This window comes from Malania oleifera, chromosome 3 (genome assembly GCF_029873635.1).
Source record: "Malania oleifera isolate guangnan ecotype guangnan chromosome 3, ASM2987363v1, whole genome shotgun sequence".
Classification (NCBI taxonomy): domain Eukaryota; kingdom Viridiplantae; phylum Streptophyta; class Magnoliopsida; order Santalales; family Ximeniaceae; genus Malania; species Malania oleifera.
In genome coordinates this window covers 114,167,155-114,187,653 of record NC_080419.1, presented here as the reverse complement: position 1 = coordinate 114,187,653, position 20,499 = coordinate 114,167,155, and the positions used below count along the sequence as shown (strand labels likewise).

General features: G+C 33.6%; 1 long non-coding RNA gene across 1 annotated transcript; it reads right to left on the bottom strand.

The window, feature by feature from the left end:
- Positions 1–11,473: 11,473 nt before the first annotated feature.
- Positions 11,474–19,010, bottom strand: LOC131150435 (uncharacterized). The gene is made up of 3 exons (XR_009135532.1): positions 18,150–19,010; positions 17,160–17,207; positions 11,474–12,212 (listed from the first exon to the last, which is right to left on the bottom strand). It is a non-coding gene; the product is annotated as an uncharacterized LOC131150435 (long non-coding RNA).
- Between the last annotated feature and the right edge of the window lie 1,489 nt (positions 19,011–20,499).

Below are 20,499 nucleotides of genomic sequence, written 5' to 3'. Positions count from 1 at the left end.
GATATTAAGGGTATTAGCCCCTTAGTCTGCACACATAGGATTTACCTTGAGGAGGATCCTAAACCTTCTTGCCAACCACAGTGTAGATTGAATCCCATAATGAAGGAGGTAGTTAGGAAGGAAATCCTGAAACTTTTGGATGTGGGTATCATTTACCCCATCACTGATAGCAAGTGGGTTAGTCCCACTCAAGTGGTACCTAAGAAGTGGGGAGTGAATGTGATTGTCGATGAGAATGATGAGTCAATTCCAACTCGTATTCAAACGGGTTAGCGTGTGTGCATTGATTACATAAAATTGAACTCTTACACTAGGAAGGATCATTTCCCACTTCCGTTTTTGAACCAAGTCCTAGAGAGAGTGGTTGGTCACTCTTTCTACTACTTTTTGGATGGATATTCTTGTTACAATCAGAACGAGATTGCTATAGAGGACCTGCTATAGAGGACCAAGATAAAACTACGTTCACTTGTCCTTTTGGCACATTTGCTAACAGAAGAATGTCCTTTGGGTTGTATAATACACAAGGAACTTTTAAACGATGCATGAATAGGTATCTTTAGTGACATGGTTGAGAAAATTGTGGAAGTCTTCATGGATGACTTCTCTGTTTTTGGTAACTCTTTTCAGGGATGCCTAAAAAATTTAGGTTGTGTCCTCACTAGATGTGAGAAGAAAAATTGTCTTAAATTGGGAGAAATGTCACTTTATAGTGACACAAGGTATTGTATTGGGCCACGTTGTTTCTGCTAAGGATATAAAGGTAGACAAGTCCAAAGTGAAAATTATTTCAAATTTATCTACACCAACTTGCATCAAGGATGTGTGGTCCTTCCTTGGACAAGCAGGCTTTTACAAAAGGTTTATAAAAGATTTTAGTACTATTACATGTTCTTTTGTACAGCCTTCTTGTTAAGAATGTTCCATTCAAGTGGACAAATTCATGTGAAGCGATTTTTTCAAAACTAAAAAAAAAAAAAAATGTTAATTTCTCCGCCTATAATACAACCACTCGATTGGAACATATCTTTTGAACTTATGTGCAATGCAAGTGATTATACCATTGGGGCAGTGTTAAGGCAAAGGAGAGATAATAAGTCTTGCGTTGTGTACTATGCTAGTAGAACTCTCAATGATGCACAAATGAATTACACCACCACGAAAAAAGAGTTACTAGCAACAGTTTTTGCACTCGACAAATGTCAATCATATCTCATTGGTTCATCTATTGTTGTTTTTACAGATCATGCTACACTCAAGTATCTACTCTCTAAGCAAGATGTTAAGTCAAGGCTCATCCAGTGGATCTTGCTCATTCGGGAATTTGATTTGATTATTAAAGATAAGAAAGGAATTGAATACATTATGGCTGATCACTTGTCCCAATTGGTATTTGATAACCCTTTACAACACATCCCTAACAGAGATAGTTTCCCAGATGAACATTTGTTCCTTGTGACGAACCTATCTTGGTACGCCGACATTGTCAACTATCTCGTGTCTGCCCAACTTTCATCACATTAGAATGTCAAATAGAGGAATAAATTTTTGTTTAGGTCAAACAGTTCTTTTATGATGACTCATGCTTGTTTAAATATTACCTAAACCAGATTTTGAGAAGATGTGTACCTAATAAAAAAAACTTAAGGTGTCATCTCATTCTGTCATAATGGAGCTTGTGATGAGCATTTCCTTTAAAGAAAAACCACCACAAAAATTTTGCAAAATGATTTTTTACTGGACCACTCTTTTTAAAGACGTTCACGAATTATGCAAACGGTGTGACAAATGTCAAAGGTTATAAGGTATCACGCATAGAAATATGATGTCCTTAAACTCTATATTGATTATTGAAATTTTTTATTGTTGGGGAATCGATTTTATGGATCTTTTCCCTTCCTCCTTTGGCTATCTTTACATTCTTTTAGCGGTGGACTATGTATCCAAATAGGCAGAGGCTATTCCAACAAGAACTAACGATCACAAGGTGTTGATCAAATTTTTAAAAGAAAATGTTTTATCTAGTTTTGAGATGTCTAAGGCAACATTAGTGATGGTAGTTTACATTTATGTAATAGATCTTTTGAAACTTTAATGAAGAAATATGGTATCACTCATAAAGTTTTACATGCTTATCATTCGCAAACTAATGGGCAAGCAGAATTAGTTAATAGGGAGATTAAAATTATCCTTAAAAAAATAGTAAACCCAAACCGTAAAGACTGGCCTTTGAGATTAGTTTATGCGCTTTGAGCATACCGCACTGCTTTCAAAATCATTTTGGGTATGTCTCTTTATAAGCTAGTTTATGATAAGGCTTATCATTTACCTATGAAAATGGAATATAAAGTCTTCTGGGTCATTAAAACTTTGAATTCCAATCTTGGAATGGTCGGTGACCAGTGTCGTTTAAAACTGAATGAACTTGAGAAATTAAGACGAAATGTTTATGAGAATTCTAGAATTTACAAAGAAAATGTAAAGGTTTTTCATAATCAATACATTATAAGGAGACAATTTGAACCCAACCAAAAAGTTTCATTGTACAATTCTAAACTTCACCTGTTTCCAAGTAACAGGTGAAGTTGAGATCTTGTTGGACAGGTCCTTACATAGTAAGTACGGTTTACCCTCATGGCACTGTGAATATTGAAAATCCCAAAAATGGTAATGTTTTCAAGGTAAATGGATAACGTCTGAAACCATTTTTGGAGGATTTCCCTCAATTAGCATTGAGAAGGAATTGGTAGATCCTGTTTACCAGGACTTCCCCTCTACTTAGATTACTTTCATTCTCGTGGTCTTGTATATATTTCATTTTCCTTACTTTTTTATGGTCTAATATTTTATTTTCTTGTCTTTTAATTATTTTTGTTCTCTTGTGTTCTTTCTAAACCCTTTTGCAGGTTTGTGTCATGTCATTACATTGGGTTAGGTTTCATGCAGGTGTTTTTTTTTTGTTCTCTATCGTCTCTTTCTGGGTTCTTGATATTTATCTATTCATGCAGTGAAGACGATGTACATTTTATGTTGTGGAGAGAGGTTTACACTTGATGTATTTGATACTTGGTCCATTTATGCAGTTAAAAAATATATAAATAAGGTTGAACCTCTGTCACGCCTCTTCACCTCCCTCCACAAGTTGAAAAGTAAGCGGTCTTGCCCTTTCCACGCAACATGGCTTTGAGCCATTTATGTTCCTATTGGATATGCTCCCAACTTTTCTCAAACCCTGCTATCCTAGGCCCAAGATCTTTGGAGTAATTATCCACCAGTTTCCTCAGCTCCTTCACCTACCGTTTCAGCACTTTATTTTCTTACCTTAAGTCTTTCATTTTTTTTTTTTTTTTTTGTTGGTCTTCTTGAGATATCTATTGCAAGAAGACAATCTCATTTTGGAGGCGATTCACAATAGTGCTACGACTTTGCAAACGTTAGGTCAAGTGAGATATCGAAGTAACCACTTAATCACTGAAAGAAATTGCATGAGAAGTTATACTTGTATCCAGCATTGTGGTCATTGTCATTTCATTCCTCATCACATCACCTTGGAGCTAAGGTGTAAAATAAGATGGATCAGAGATATATCTTAGTATCTCATTACGATTATAGGATCGCAAGTGATTAGGACCAGTTGGCACATCAGGTGTCGCATTCAGATTCGAAGCATAGGTGGAAAATGAAGATCCTACAATGGGGTTAATTGAAAGATTTTTAAGAGAAGTTAGAAAATTTTGGAGTGCAAGATCAAACTAATGTCTTGAATGTCTAACTCGTGTGCATTCGCTTCCATTTATAAGCATCATTATGAGAATATTCTAAATCTTTTGAGAGATTTTCTGAATCTCTTAAAAAATAAGTTGTCTCCTTATCCTGTTGTCTATGTCTGTTGAAGGTTAAAAATTGAAGTCAGCACTTCTTCCAATTTACTGATTCAGTGATCATTGTTGTTGACCTGTGATGTTGATATTTTGTAAAAAATACTGAGTGATTAACATTTGATTACATTGTAAGTACATCATTTAAGTCTGGGCAGGAAAGAGAAAAACTCCATCAAATAAAGGCATTATTTCTCAGTTTCTCAAATCTTCTACCGATGGTCATAATCCTTGGCGCCGCACTTATCTATCCTATAGATTATATCCAAATATCCTTGTCTGTCGCCAGGATAAGATTGCAGGCGTGCACAGCCCAAGCAATGTTATGTTTTCAAAAATTCATGGGTTTCAATTTTGAATAATTTTAATGAATTATATGTTCCTAATATGCTACTTATCGATATTATTATCCATTACTCAATTATTGATATTTGTTTCCATCTATGCCATTTTTTCAATTCATGTGATTTATACTTGTAATTGCTAGTCAAATACTCTTGTTCACATGAGTTCTTAGGTGTATGTTTACCCTATTTTCAATGAGGTTTTATTTCTGAGAGACACCGTGATGAGGTCTTAAGGTCAAAAGCTCAAAAAATTGAATGATTTAAATTCATCTGCATTCAGATAACTTGGATTGTTTTGAATGACTAAATTCACTTACACATCGAGAGTTGTATTGATGCATTTGAGTTTTTCTCTAAAATTTCGTATTACTAAATAAATTAATTAATTAAACATTCTAATTGTTAGACTAGATTAAAATTCATAAGTTATATAAAGGAGTTATTGTTTTAAGTTTTCTTTTTGTTTTAAGATAATAGTATTTTTTTTCTGTTCTTTCATTTTTATTTTTATTTTTATTTATTTTTTTTATAGTCCTTGCTGTTTTCTTTTAACAACATGTATGATATTTGTGGGTATCATCTCTACAAGCCCTCACGAGACTATAACTCGTCCATTAGAGGGAACCTAGGGTTTAAAGGCTTGTTGCATGCACTAAATGCAATCGTGTTTCCCTACTAAAGTGACTTATTTTCAAATTTTGTACTTTTTTTCTTTAAATTATTTTGATTATTAAAGACAAGCAATGTGCAAGTTGGGGTGGTGTGATTAATACATAATATTGCATATTTATGTACGTTTATACACCATCTTATCACACATAAATAAGTTAACTCATTTACATAACATGCGTCTAAAATTTATTGTATGATTTTTGTGTTTTGTAGGTCAATTGCAATAAATAATTGATTAGCCCTTGCATGAAGCATAGAATGGCGGCAAAGACTTTAGAGATTCAAATGACTAATTTGTGAAGTGATGACGGATGTTTAAAGAATTGAATAACATCTAAGAATGCTTTAATTCGGACCAATTGAAGTAATGTATAGTTTTGCGCAATTTTGGTCAATCAATCATAACTTTTGACTCCATCATCTAATTTATGCGAATTCAATCTCATTTTAAAGACGACCTCAAGCTCTACAAATTTGCATTTTACGAGGACGTTCCGATCACAATGCTTAGACCTCCAAATTTAAAATGGAAGAAACATGACAAGATTAAGAAATAAATTTCAACACAAGGGTGCAATTAGCATGTTGATTGGTGGAGTGTAATTAGTATTTGTGGTAGGTTTAGAGTGTAAATCACAATTGTGGTAGGTTTAGGATTGTCACTAATAATTTTGATTGGTCTAGAAGTGAAGGAAGTAATTTTTGAACCTATAAATAAAAGACTTGTGTTAGCCTTGGGGATATATAAAAAAAAAGTGGAAGAGTTCTCTCATTTTCTTGTATTCTCTCTCATTTATTTCCTTGTAAACATTCAACAGTGTTCAGTTTAAGTATTTCTTTTCATTCTAATGACCAACTAAGTTTCAAGCTAGGCTAAGGGTGGAGTCCGACGTTCCATTAATGGTAATTCTCATCTCATTCTTCAAGTACTTTATGTTTTAAGTAGATTAATGTTCAATGATCTTTTTCTAAAAACTTTCGGATTTTATAAACTTCTTAAAAACTTTTCATTCTAATGGCCAACTAAGTTTCGGATTTCTAAAAACTTTCGAATACCAAGATTTTTACATGAAAAAACCCTTCAATGTGAAGGGAAAAACTAATGGATTGAAGTCCACTTCCAATCTTCCACAATGTCAAAATAATAGGTTATAATAAGTCTTCCCTAATTGAAACTAGAGGTATCTATCAACTAAATTAATCAACAAAAAATTCATGGCATACAAGTCAACGAAGCATTACCAACAAAGGATGAATCAGACTTTAATTAGGAATGGAAATGTCTCACCTAAAAACAAAGATTGGTGTCCAAGCGACACAATCAAGGCAACTCCACTAAACAAAAAAAAATCACTCAAAAATAGAATGAAGACAAATGAGTCATTAGAAAACACCTTTAACTAATTTTCAATAAGCATGCTTCTCCCTCTCTTCTTGGCTGGCCCCAACAATACACAAAAATGCACTAACTTCCAGTAAAAACTTCCCTAATTTATTGCCTCTAAGTTCTCCAAAGACAATCATTCATCTTCCAAGAAAATTACAACTAACTAATAAATGAATCACTCCTTGCATGACACCTAAGTGGGATAATTCCAAACATAAGTCTTCTATTTCCACTTTTAGGTATGGATAACACTTGGGCATTGGCCAAGAAATCCAAATTGACCAATCTATACATACAGGCAATCTTTCACATAGGTGGAAAACCGAACAAATCACCCCCTCTTGACTATATGAAGGAATTCACCATACCACAATCATGCAACAAGTTTTATGTTTCCCTCTTGATTGGGATTTTGCCATCATGTTTAAACCACCATCATCAATATGAATCTTTTAAATTTCTAATAAATCAAAATCCAATGCATATCCAATCCAATTGTATTTCACATCAAAGTGTTTAGATTAAGAATGAAAAATATGGTTCTTTCTTACAAAGATGAATCACACAATGACTATCATAATGCAAGAAGAACCTCTCTTACTAAATCCAAGCTCTCCTATAGAAATTTTTCCATCCGAAGCACCTCTTGCAAGATTTAGCAGCTGCAATGAACTTCCCTTTAGAAATAGAAAGAGCAACACATCTTCACCACTTTGACTACCAAGTCATTGCTCCCCTTAGGAAAGTAATCAAGTACCCCTAATACGTTTTCCATTTCCAAAACCTGTGTAATTAACATCTCCAAGCATATCTACATATTTATTACAAACCAATATAGGTTTTCCATTTCCAAAACAAACACAACAAGTACATTGAATATATCTACGAAACCATTTCATAACATTCCAATGCTATTTACTATGATTGAAGAGAAATACGCTAACAAGTACAACATAAGCTATGTCTAGCCTTATACAAACCATTACATATATCAAACTTCTAACTACTGAAGCATATGAAACTTTTCTCATCTCTTCCTTCTCTTTCTCAGTGAAAAGGCCCTTTCTAAAACTCAATTTGATGTGATTACCAAGAGGAGAGTTAATTGCCTTAATTCTACCCATATTGATCCAAACACTTTCTCAATGTATTGTTCCTTCAATAACCATAACTTCTTGGTTTTTCTATCAAGTGTGGTTTCCATGACAAGGATTTCCTTTGCTAGCCCCAAGTCTTTCATAGAAAAACAACAATAAATCAAACTTCAAGGGACTCCTACCACAGATGAACCCAATTGGACCCCCCAGTGCAGTACCAAACCCCGCCTACGCCAACAGTGCCCTCCACTGGCTTAGGATATAAATCACGATTATGCACTCAATTGGCAGGGTTTGAACCCCAGACATACCTCTCTTTCAAGGCTATCTGGCTTCTGTCCTTACCACCTGAGCTTGTGACCGAGGGCCTTTCACAACCAATCTTGCCTTGTACTTAGGTCGTCAATTATTTTCTTCAGTCTTCAACTTATTTATTCTTCAAAAATCTCTTACCCTTAAGCAACTTTACCAACTCAAAATATGATTTTTATGTAAGGATTTCAACTCTTTCTACATAGCCTCAACCACCCTTCTTTGTGCCCATGTGCATAGGGTTCTTAGTAGCACTCCGGTTCTCCTTTATGAGCAAGTGATATGTATTCATTTGGTGAATACCTATTTAAGGGTTAGTATTCCCTTGGTAATCTCCTCAACGATATATTAGATGAAACCGGTGGCACTCTACTTTCTATAATTGGATGATTATCTAGCTCAATTACCTCAACACTGCTACAGGTGGATTTACATCATCTAGATCACCTCCAATCATCATCCGCATTATATCCAACCTAATTTGAACTTACAAAAAGAGGATAAGATCCAAATCGATCAAGTCATCACAATTTGTCTTTTCCTTTCCAACAAAATTTTCCATTTCTTTAATGGTCTAGGATTCAACAAAAACATCCCTACTTTGAATAATTTCTTATCATAGGGATCATATAACATGTACCCAAAATTCTCATGTCCATATCCTAGAAAGACACATGGCTTCGTTTTTGCATCAAGCTTTGATCTCTCATCCTTAGGAATGTATAACAAAAGCTTTGCAACTAAACACTTTCAAGTGGCAATAGGAAACATCTTTGCTCCAAACTCTTTCTAGTATGCCACACTACAAGGGAATGCATGAGAGATTTATCAAATGAACTTTTTAAGAGGAGAATTTTTTTTTTCTTTCTCCATATCCCTCTTTTGTGCTAAATGCTTCACCCCAGAAAGATCTTGGTAACTTAGCACGTGACAACATACATCTAACTCTCTTTACCAAAGTCCTATTCATCCTTTATACCAAACCATTCAAGTGACAAGTTTTTGAGAAATCATGTGATGTCTAATGTCCTAAGATTGAAAATACTCATCGAATGGCCCTAAATATTCACCAAAATTATTTGATCGGATGCACTTCAATTTTTTACATGTCTCTCTGTCAACACTAGCTTGGAATTGTTTAAATACATTCAACACTTGATCTTTGAATTTCAAAGTGTAGACCAGCACTACCTATAATAATCATCAATAAAAGTAACAAAATACAATGCACCACTAAGTGTTCTAGTTTTCATAGAACCACACACATCTAAATGCACCAAATCTAAAACATCAATCTTTCTAAATGTAAGAGCACTTTTAAAGGAAACACTATTTTTCTACCTAACTAAACAATGTTCGCAAGACTTCAAACACATACCTTTCATTTCTAGAAGAAGATTTTTCCTAACTAGAAATTCAAGCCCCTTCTAACTTAAGTGCCCAAGTCTCTTGTGGCACAACTATAAAACTAAATCATTCTCCATGTATTAACCATGCCCTTGGAGAGCTATGCCTACATCAAGTAAAATGTAGAACAATTTTTCCCTCTAAAAACTATAGAACCTTTAAGGAGCTTTCACTAACCATCACTAAAGGTGTTATAGTAGCACTCTTATCTAGCTTCCCTACAAAGATTAAATTTAACTTGATGTCTAGAATGACTCACATTTCTAAAAATTAATATGCTACCATTGTTAGTTTGCAAGCATACATCTCATATGCCAATAACTATAAAATAAACCATCATTTCTCATCTTTATTACACCAAAATTACCAGCTGCATATAATCCCTCCTAAAAGTTGCATGAATGGAGGCACCACGGTCTACTACTCAACTAGTCTTTTGGCTAACAAGATTAATTTTATCATTATCACTAATAATAAGAAAAGTCATCAAAAGTAGTAGCAATTGTGTCCTTTTTTTCATCTGTATGTCATTTTTTATTTTTCTTTTCGTTGCTTTTTCTTCCACATTTGACAATATTTCTATCCTTTCTTACAAGCAACGCGCTCAATGTCTTTCCTTAAACTAGACTTACTTTCTAGATTTATTACAATGTCTTTGTTTTCATTTGTATGTCATTTTTTATTTTTCTTTTCGTTGCTTTTTCTTCCACGTTCGACAATATTTCTATCCTTTCTTACCACAAGCAACGCGCTCAGTGTCTTTCCTTAAACTAGACTTGCTTTCTAGATTTATTACAATTTTTAGGACCTCTACTTTTACTTCTTCCCCAATTTTCTATGACAATGGCTTCTAACTAAGAGGCTAAAGAATCCGCAATTTTTTCACCTTGTATCTTCATTCAATATATTACTTTTTACTAAACACATAAACAAAACTCCTTCAGGAGTCGACTTTGTTATGGAAACTCTAAAAGTCTCCCAATCATCTGATGAAGAACCAGAAACCATAAAACTCACACTCACCATTGAAAAAAAAAAATCAGAGGCCAATGTATTCATAATTCCATCCTTGTATTTTAAATTCATAAGCTTCTTTATCATATACAATTTATTTCTCCTATTTTCAAGCATAAATCTTATATAATTTTTTCCAAAGTGAATGTGCATCAATTTTATCAGCCACGTGGTTATGGACATTATCATCAACCCATTGTCGAATATAACCATATTCTTATCTATTTAACAAGTTCCAATCATCATTAGTTTTGTCACTGGATTTGGCAGACTTATTAAGAATAGGAGCATGCTAATTTTTATAATAAAGGTCCTCCTTTTCCTTTTCAAATGCGATCATTACTCTCATTCAAATTAATCATTCTACTAGTGTTCATCTCCATGGTGACACACCAACCAAGTTGTGATACTATTACTAGGGGCGGGTAGGTATAAAGATAATGGTCTTAAGACGATATCTCAAGCTAAACCTTCCCTTAGTCCAATCAACACTAAGTAGAATAATTAATTACTACAAAAAATTAATAAACAACTACCAATACAAATCAGCCACACAATCAAAAGAGAATACCAAGGTTTACATGAAAAACCTTTCACTATGAAAGGAAAAACCATGGGACCGAAGTCTGTCCAATCTTCAACTATGTCAAAATACTATGTCAAAATAGTATGTTATAATAGGCCTCCCCTAATTGAAAATAAAGGCATACATTAACTAAATTCATCAAGTGAAATTTCTCAGCATACAAATTAAAATAAGTCATCAACAAATGTGTAATCAAACTTCAATGAGAAATGAAGAAATCTCACCCAAAAATAGAAATTTATATCCAAGCCACCAAAACAAGGCAATTAAGTTCCAAATGACAATCAAACCAATGTGAAAGAAGAAGGATAAGTGACGAACAAGTAGTCAAACTTTCAAATCAATTAAATGAAACACCACCATCCAATTACTGCAATAAAACTGATTGCGAGATACCCTTTAACCCTAATTTTCAGCAAGTTTTCTTCTCTCCCTCACTCTCTTCTTGCTACCCTCAAGGATACAGAAAAATACACTAACTTATAGCAATAACTTCCCTAATTTATTAAATTTAACTTAACTTCTCCAATGATTACCATTCATCTTCTAAGAAAATCACAACAAATTAATTATATGAACCACTCTTTACATGGCATCAAAGTGACTTACCCCCCAAACTAAAAGTTTTCTACTTCCACGAGCATAAATTTCATTTGGGCATTGGCCAAGACATCCAAATGGATCAATATACATATGCGGGCCATCCTCCACATAGGATGGAAGCCAATAAATCTCCCCTCCTGATTATGCAGAGGAATTTACCATACCGACAATTATGTAACAAGTTTTATATTTTTTTTCTTTATAGAAATTTTGTAATCAAGTCTAAACCATTGTCATCGATATGAATCTTCTCAATTTCTAAAAATCACAATCCAATGCATCTATAATTCAGTGGTATTTCAAATCAATGTATTTAAATCAAGAATAAAAAGTATGGTTCTCACAAAAATGAATCACACTAACTATACAATGCAACATGCAGCTCTTTCGCTTGAACTCAAGCTCTTGCAGAAAACTTTTCATCCACAACACCTTGCAAGCTTCAGTAGTTGCAATAAACTCTGCTTTAGTAGTAGAAAGGACAACACAATTTTACAATTTTAGCTGCCAAGCCACAACTTCCCTTATAAAAGTAATCGAGTATCTCAACATAGACCTAGTAGCCACATCTGCAGTCATATATACATCTGTATAACTAATATAAGTTTCCAATTCTCAAAACAAACACATAATGAAGAGAAATACCTAAGAACCCATTTAACAACATTCCAATGCTCACTATTAGGATTGAAGACAAAACTACTAACACCAACAACATAAGCTTATGCAAACCATTGCATACATCAATTTCTAATTTCTCAAACATATGGAATTCTTCTCATCTCTTCCTTCTCTTTCTCAGTGAAAAGACACTGCTTGGAATTCAATTTGATGTAATTAGCAAAAGCTAAGCTCTACCACCAATAAATCTCAAGCTAGTGAGAATTTTGTTCAATTTGGACATTTCACCTATAGACAAATCTTAAATTCATATCAAATGAATATAAAAGAAGTTTAAGAGGTGAAGGAAAACTAGAAAACAATCATTATCATAATAAAAAAGGACACAAAGTTGTGATTCGTGAATTATCAAAAGCTCAATTTCTTGTCAAATTACAGAAATTGCATTTGCAATAAAATTGATCCACAATTCTTTTGATAAAATCATTTGAAGACCAATAAACATTCATACAAGTTTAAAAAAACAAAAAAATCGCATGAATGCTCTTGGAGATATTAATAATTTAATGGAAATTTCTTCCTCTTTCAAGGTTTTTTTCCTTTCTAATATTTCTCTAGTTAACATATGAAATGCACGTGTATCCTAACTTTCTGCAAATCTTGTAGTTGATTTCATTTTAATGATTAAAAAAACAATAATGCATAAATTGGGATTATTATATCCAAGAACAACATAAATTGGGGTAATAAAAAATCTTGGAGGCAACTCACAAAGTAGATACTGGATTGAGACACTTGATGCTTGGATTAATCATACATTTCAAACTGTTGATCATTGCATTTAAAAAATCTAAGAGGCAAATCACAAAGTATATACTGGATTATGACACTTAATATTTGGATTAATCATGCATTTCAAATTGTTGATCATTGACCTCCTTTAAATGCACAATTATGTATTTTAAAGATGGTTTCCCTGCAACAAATACTACAATGGCATTGCCTTATATTTGGTCTACAAACCCCTATGTCAGCCCATAAATATATTCTTTTAAAAGGATATGGTTACCCAAACAGCATAATTGCTACCTTAGTCATTAGCTTATACTTCTCCCTTCTCAGCAAAATGTCACAAACTCCCCACATACTAACCAAGACATATATCAAGAAATTCATAAATTTAAAAAAAAAATTAAATTAAAAAAAAAAAAAAAAAAAACCCCTAAAGATGATTACCATGCTAGAATTATAAAAAAGCTCATTATCACCTTCCTACAAGGCTGATTATTTTCTCCCTATTGGCATACTGAACCTACAAAGAATCTAAAGCAACCAAGGGTGTGTGTCATTAGACTATAAAATGCACAAAGTTATTTTCTAAAGATATGTAATCTCTATTTACTAAGAAATTGTGTAAGTTTACATCTAACTTTATTCAAGAAGTCCATAAAGTACTAAAGAGGATATAAGAAAAGAGATAGCAATATAATTTGCCGACCAACAATGGATCACACAATGAAAGAATCTACTCAGGTCAACGGCCCCTCAAGATTATAAATATTTGTTTTAAGTTTTATCCAAATTTTAAAATTTAAATAAATAACAAGGTTCACATGCACGAAGGATACACTTCTTTCTGAAAACCAATACATTGTTCATAACATATTTGTAGGCATTAGCTAAAAAGAACAAAAACAATAGAAGCCAATTTACGTAGGACAGTAATACAGTATGAAGATAGGAGAGAGGAGAGAAAAAGAAGAGTGAGAAAGAGAAGGAAGAAGGAAGAAAAGGAAGAAGAAAGAAGTGTTGCAGGTAAAGGGAAGGAAAATTCTAATTGATTCAAAATTGAAATTTCAATAGTTTGTTCCACAACATAACTACCTAATATATCTACAACTTAAAGAAAACTAAAAACATAATTAACCTTTAACCCCCTAGGAAATTATAATAAAAAAAATTGGACAAAGGAGGAAGAGATGGGCTGACACATAGATATCTCATCACTATCATAATGATTTTATACTATCCTCCTGCAGACTATTTTAAATGCATTGGAGAACTAAGACAACATTATCTCTTGGCCTCCCCTTCTAATTCTTATATCGGTCCTTATTTTGAACAAGCTACTTCACAAGAGAGCTTTGGAGGTGAGCCTTTCAAAGGCAATATCATGGTTATAAACTTCAATTTGATGACTACAACTGAGTTCATCCAAGTTCACTTGAGAAAGTCAACCATGCAATCAAAATCTATTTTCACACACATGAACCAACACCTTCACCAATAACATTGAAACAAGTCTACCTAGTATATTTGAGTTGGCTCATCAAGACACTTGTCAACTGCCATATGTACCAACATCCATGGATTGGACATCTTTTAGGAATTATAAAGAGGTAAGATTTAACTACCCTAATCCTATACAATTTCGTATTGATTTTTAATCCAAACCCACTCAAATCAATATCCAAGGCCCGAAATCCATACTCACAAACGCAATGTAAAAGTCAGGGTTGGGGCATATGCCTAACACAACTATCATAAAATAGAAGTTGAACAAATAGTGCTATGATTGAAAAATCATGTCATACTTACAACACAAGGAAGAACTTTTTGGCTTTGAGTAATAAGATGTTTTCACATCACAAAAAAATGTAATACCCATGGGAGAATGCTGCTACACCATCAAGGGATTGGAGGGCACAATGTATAGTCTTATGTCTAGAAGGGAATAAAAATGACATTCTAAAATTACACAATTAATAAACTACGCTAATTAACCAATTAACAAAAGAATGCTAAAAATCTTTAAAGTTCTCCCTTGACAAAACAAATTAGAGAACAGAATAACAATCAAAGCATAATAATGAGAACAAAATCATGAAAACAACAATCAAAGCAAAATAATGAGAACAAAGTAATAAACGAACAATCTAAACAAAATAATGAAAGACATGCTTAAGTACCAAAGCAGAATAATGAAGAAAAGCCTCTACTAAGCAATATGAAGAAGAAGAAGAAGAAGAAGAAGAAGAAGAAGAAGAAGAAAAAGAAAAAGAAACAAAAGCCTCCACTTAGTCGCACATCACCCAACATCCTGTTCTTTAGAATAATAAAGCTCACATATTAATTTTCTAAAAACCTAGAGAACACCACAACACTAGAAAAACTTAAAATTGATGAACACCAGTAGTCACATTTCTTGTAGTGTTAGCATAATGTGAACCAAACATTTAAACATGTGTGCAATCAAGCATAAAAAAACTCATACATATCTACTACAAAAGGACAGCTAGTAGAACAATCTATTTAATCTTTCCATCAAAAGAAATATATATTATTGACATATAATGGTGAAGGTTTCTTTTAATGGTAATTCTTGGACTAGGTCAGGAAGCTCATGCAATGATGTTTGAGTATGAAATAGTTTAAGTAAAAAAGAAAACATAATTATCAAAAACTTGATCAATAACATAATGTAAACTACATTCGGAAGATGAGGATCATTTGTTTATTCATTGTCCTTATCTGTGGAATATTTGGTCTACAATTCTCGGTATCCTGAAGTTGCAGTGGGACATGGCATTCTCCTTCAATAACCTGATCAGAAGTTGGGGATTTTTAAGTCCAAAAGTCCACTGAAGAAAGTCAAAAGCTCTATCCCAACAGTGGTGACCTGGGGAATTCGGAAGAAGAGGAACAGAAAACTTTTTAAAGATCAATCCAAGCCATCTGTAGATGTAGCCTCAAAAAAATCTTTTTAACTGGAGTCGTGTGAGTGCACATCTAGCAGATTCGGAATGGGATGATTTCATTCAGCAGATGGCTTTTCAGGGGGAGTAGGGAGAAGCTCACTTCATTCATCTGGTCTTTGGGGCCTTGTCAGGAAAGCCGGTTAGCTTACCTTTGATACTTTATGTTAGTTTTCCTTCTACTTTGTATACTTATTGCAGCTACCTTCTTGATGTTACTTAAAGGGTTCAATTTTTTTGCTTAAACTTTATGCTCTTTGGTTCTAAAAATATTTCTTCTTTGCCTCTTTTTTGAAAAAAGAAAAAAAAGACATAATGATCAAGTATATCCTTCATTAGGATTTTCAAGAAATCATATGATACATAGCATAATGTATCTAAACCAGTATTGGCACTCTTTGTTCCAGCACTCAATATAATGGTTAGAAATTTATATGGGTTATTATCCACTAAAATTTTGAAATGAAAAATCTATTTTAGCGGCAAAATAAGTCTAAAAAAATTGACAGTCCAAATTGAAATTTTCAAATCTAGTCATACCTATCACTTACTTTTTTACCTTTTAAATGGTATTTAAGTACCATCTAGTCTACAAATCTTCTGCCAGATGAAGCTGCATTGGGTCATGCCAAAATCATTCAAAGAGTTGCTCCTTAGTTGGAAATCAACCAATTTGAAAGGTACAGTGGAAAAACTCAGACTATCTATACCAGCAGTGGTCGTTTAGGAAATTTGGAAGGAGAGAAACCTCAGAATTTTCAAAGATCAATTCAGCCCAACTTTAGTGGTGGCAACTAAAATCTAAAATAACCTATTCTATTGGAGCCACACTTGTAAGCAGTTTTCAGGAGTGGATTGGGGAGAATTTCAACAGATTATAGCTGCTATTGGCTGAGACTGGATCAACAAGGGCAACTAAGTTTTTAGATATTCTCAGAGTTCAGTGCTTGGACGATCACGGTCGTAGGACCACAAGTGTAGAAACTGTTGTAATAGAAGGTTCTGGAGTAGTGTTGCACCTACCGCTCCGCTTTTCTCTTGTCGTTTGTTGTACTGGATTTTATCTTAGCTACAATGGTTTCGACTCATCAAGCTCCTTGCTTGCATGACCAACAACTTATGAATAAATTTCCATTTATCTATTAAAGAAATGGTATTTAAGTACGAGAATTTCAACAATTGTAGAATATTGAATGAGTTCCCAAGTTTTAAACAATGCCAAGTTTAAAAAAAATAAAAATAGAAAGCACATTCAAACCACAAATCCATATGCCAACAACACTTCTACAAGTTGTACCTAAAATTCTCCCATATATATTTTCCTTTAGAAGCAAGTTCAAGGATTCTAAACAAACAACAGAAGCCAAATCAATGAAAGTAGTACAGAACCAGGCCGCAATACTCTCAATCACATCCTACCATAAACAGAGAAGAAGCATATACCATTAAAGGCAAAGAAAATCCAAAACTAATGACTCACAAAATCATGTATCCTGTCAAATAAGCATCGCAATAATCGCAGTTGTACCTGTAGATTATGGAGGCAAAATTAGAATTTGAGTATACACAAGGTCCTAGATAGTCAGTAACAACAAAAAATAATTGGCATACTGAGTGATTATGTCGATCCAATGTCTAATTCCTACAACAAAAGACTTTAATCTTGCATGATTTCACACATTTTCTTCTCGTAAGTGAAGAATTTTAACATGCAAAGATCAATTATGGCATTTAAACTCTAGTAAGACAAAGTGCAAATGAATTGTTAAAAACTTAACAAGTCAATTACAGCATTGAAACTTAGACAAACCATATCACTACAAATGTGGCACATTATAGAAAAAAAAAAAAGGTGACTTAGACTTAATATACAGAAAGAACAATAAGAATTCAAAATGTGTGAAGCATGCATGCTAAGGCTACAATTTTTTCTAGTATGGTGTTAATAGAATCTGTAGTTCTACGAAGGACCAGAAATTGTTCATAAACACTGTTCAATAATATGAAATTCACCAAAAGAAATGATTCTGTTCCAACAAATCAACAAGGACTTAACACCCTCCAGGCCGAAGCTGTCACCAAATCTCACTGCACATCAACCACTATTAAGATGGGAAAAGGCATTCACAAATATACTAAATCATCAATTTCCCTCCCAAATGTCAAATCCTAAGCTTTCCAGAGACAGCTTCTAACATGAACATTATCCAAAAAGAATATAAGCCCGAGTTTACTGGAGTTGCTATCAATCAATAGACACAGTGATGAAGGAGAGAAGACTAACTTTGAAATTTAATATTATTCAAAGAGTGAATGAAAAACAAACGAGATTCAACTTCCATATGAATATATAAAAATGTTAAAAGTAAAAGCCCCGGACCCTCAAATACGTTGTGACAATTTGATATTATTCAAAATTTCAAAGAATGAATGAATAAAGTTGGAAGAAATAAATAGATAACTAGCTTACATGGTTTCTAGAGGACTGCAAATTCGCGAGAGCAAGTCTCCACCTCCTTCGTATAGCTTTGTCTAAACAGCCAACAAGGAGGGAGTGTTCCAAATTCAATTTTTGAAACAAGTAACGGTACAAATTTTAAGGGGATAGGGTTTAAATTGACGACATAGAGCTAGTTTAACACAAGCTAATTTAACTAGCTTACATTGGCCAAGGACATGATGCACAAGGACGTTTGTCATTGTCTGGCGAAAGGGAAGAAAAATTTCTACTAAAAACTTGAGAGTTGAGGGATGCAAGGTTGCCAATAAAATTCCCAAATCAAACTCGTCTTTTTTTTGGGAGCAGGTTAAGGATTAGTAGGGTTTTTCTTCACTTAGATCAAACTTAAAAGTTAAAAGGGCATTGATCCTAAACCCTCTTTAGACCTCAGAGAGAGAGAGAGAGAGAGAGAGAGAGAGAGAGAGAGACCCCTAAGAGAATGCCCTTTAGGATTTCAACAAGTATGAAACAATCAAAAACAAGAATACCACAAATCTAGACCCCTAGGTCGCTCAAAGACGATCTATTCGGTGGAGACCGCGGTGAGTTGGCTTCTGACATCGCTAAACTTCCTAGGAGTAGTACTCAAGGGACAGGCGGTGACAACGAAGGTGCACGAAGCCAATGACGGTAGCATAAGAGAGTGCAGAAGACCAACTACGACAAACGCGAAGAGAGTACAAGGGTCCAGTAGTGCCAAAGAGAAGAGCCGTAGAGAGAGGAATCTGCACGAGGGAGAGGGTGAGAGCTCTTTGCAATGAAGGTAAAATCCCTATAATGCATTTCCGGCAGGAGAGGGGAGGAAGGAGGGATTTACGGAAGAGTAGTGACGGATCCGGCACTATCACTAATAAAATATTAATATTGATCGATTAAAAATTTCATTAACAAAAGTCATTATTAGTCACGAGGAAAAAGTGCGTCACTAATAATACTAATGATAAATTTGAAAATCATAAGTTTTGGTCACCTAATTCTTCCTATTTTCCTTTACTTCATATGTTAATTTAATTGAGTCTTGGACCCATAATTAGGGGGTCTAAATGGCTCGTTGGTGGCTGAAGTTTCTATGTAATTAAAAAAAAATAGTAAGTTTTAAATAAAAGACCGTGACCGCATCTTAGGGTACATGTCCATATGTCCTAAGAAACGAGTTGGTCAAAAGTCCAATTGGCTGAAAAAGATAACATGACCGCATCCAGCATTTACCTAAGTAAGCAAGACTTGGGGGAGGAGGACGCTGCTCCGTAGATTTAGTGCCGCATCGGGGGGGTCTGAAGGGCTCGTCAATGGCAGAAGTTTCGACAATATAAAAAAAAATAGTAAGTTTTGAATAGGATTTATTATAAAATTATATTAAAATTTATCCAAATTCATTTAAATTCAAATTTGAAATTTGAAATTCATACTCTCAAACACTATAGAGTTTTTTAGTTTATATTTTGTTATGTTTAAGTAAATTTATTATAAAGAATGAAAATGTCACCCCAAAAAGCCAGAACCCGTGTTACTTACATGTATTCCAATAACAAATACAAACATTATAAATATATCCCCCTTTAAAACATCTATCACTAAAACATAAACTCCTTATTGCAACAATTTAGTCCTTGTTCAATAATTCAAAAGTCATCACTAATTTCTATAGTGAAAATATAAATTGTTGTTTTTAGCTTAACACCTTATGTTTTTTTTTTTTTTAACGAAACTCCAATTTTATTAATAGTCTTCACTTATGGAGGAGGAATACCATGGTTACAACATGAGATTTACTAATAAACTATAAAAAATCATCTCAGACATTAAAACCAATAATTAAAAAAACCAGTACCATCATCCAACTAAAACAATCTAGACATATTTATATGGAATCAAAATCAAATAAAAACAAACATAAACAAAGTACTTGCAAAATAATATTAATTACCTACAAACATAAACCAAAGGAAAACCAAATGGTGTCAATTAAAGATGAAGGCTTGGAATATTCATTTTATCCATACAAATGAGACCTCTCATTTTACTCGACAACACAACCTACAAAATATCTCCTTATCTTGCCTCCCTCGCATTGACGAGTCAAAAAATGTGCAACCTGATTACCTTCTCTAAATTGGTGTTTTATAGAGAATTGAAGACCTTGTAACTCATTCTCTAATAATTCCCAAAAGTCTCATAAATATTAGGAGGAACAAATTCTAAATGTGACTCATCTCACCACCAATTCCAAGTCACATTCAATACAAATATTATGATATCCCAACTTTTTACAGAGTCTAATACCACCAGTAAGAGCCCGCAACTCCGTTTCATTGTTAGT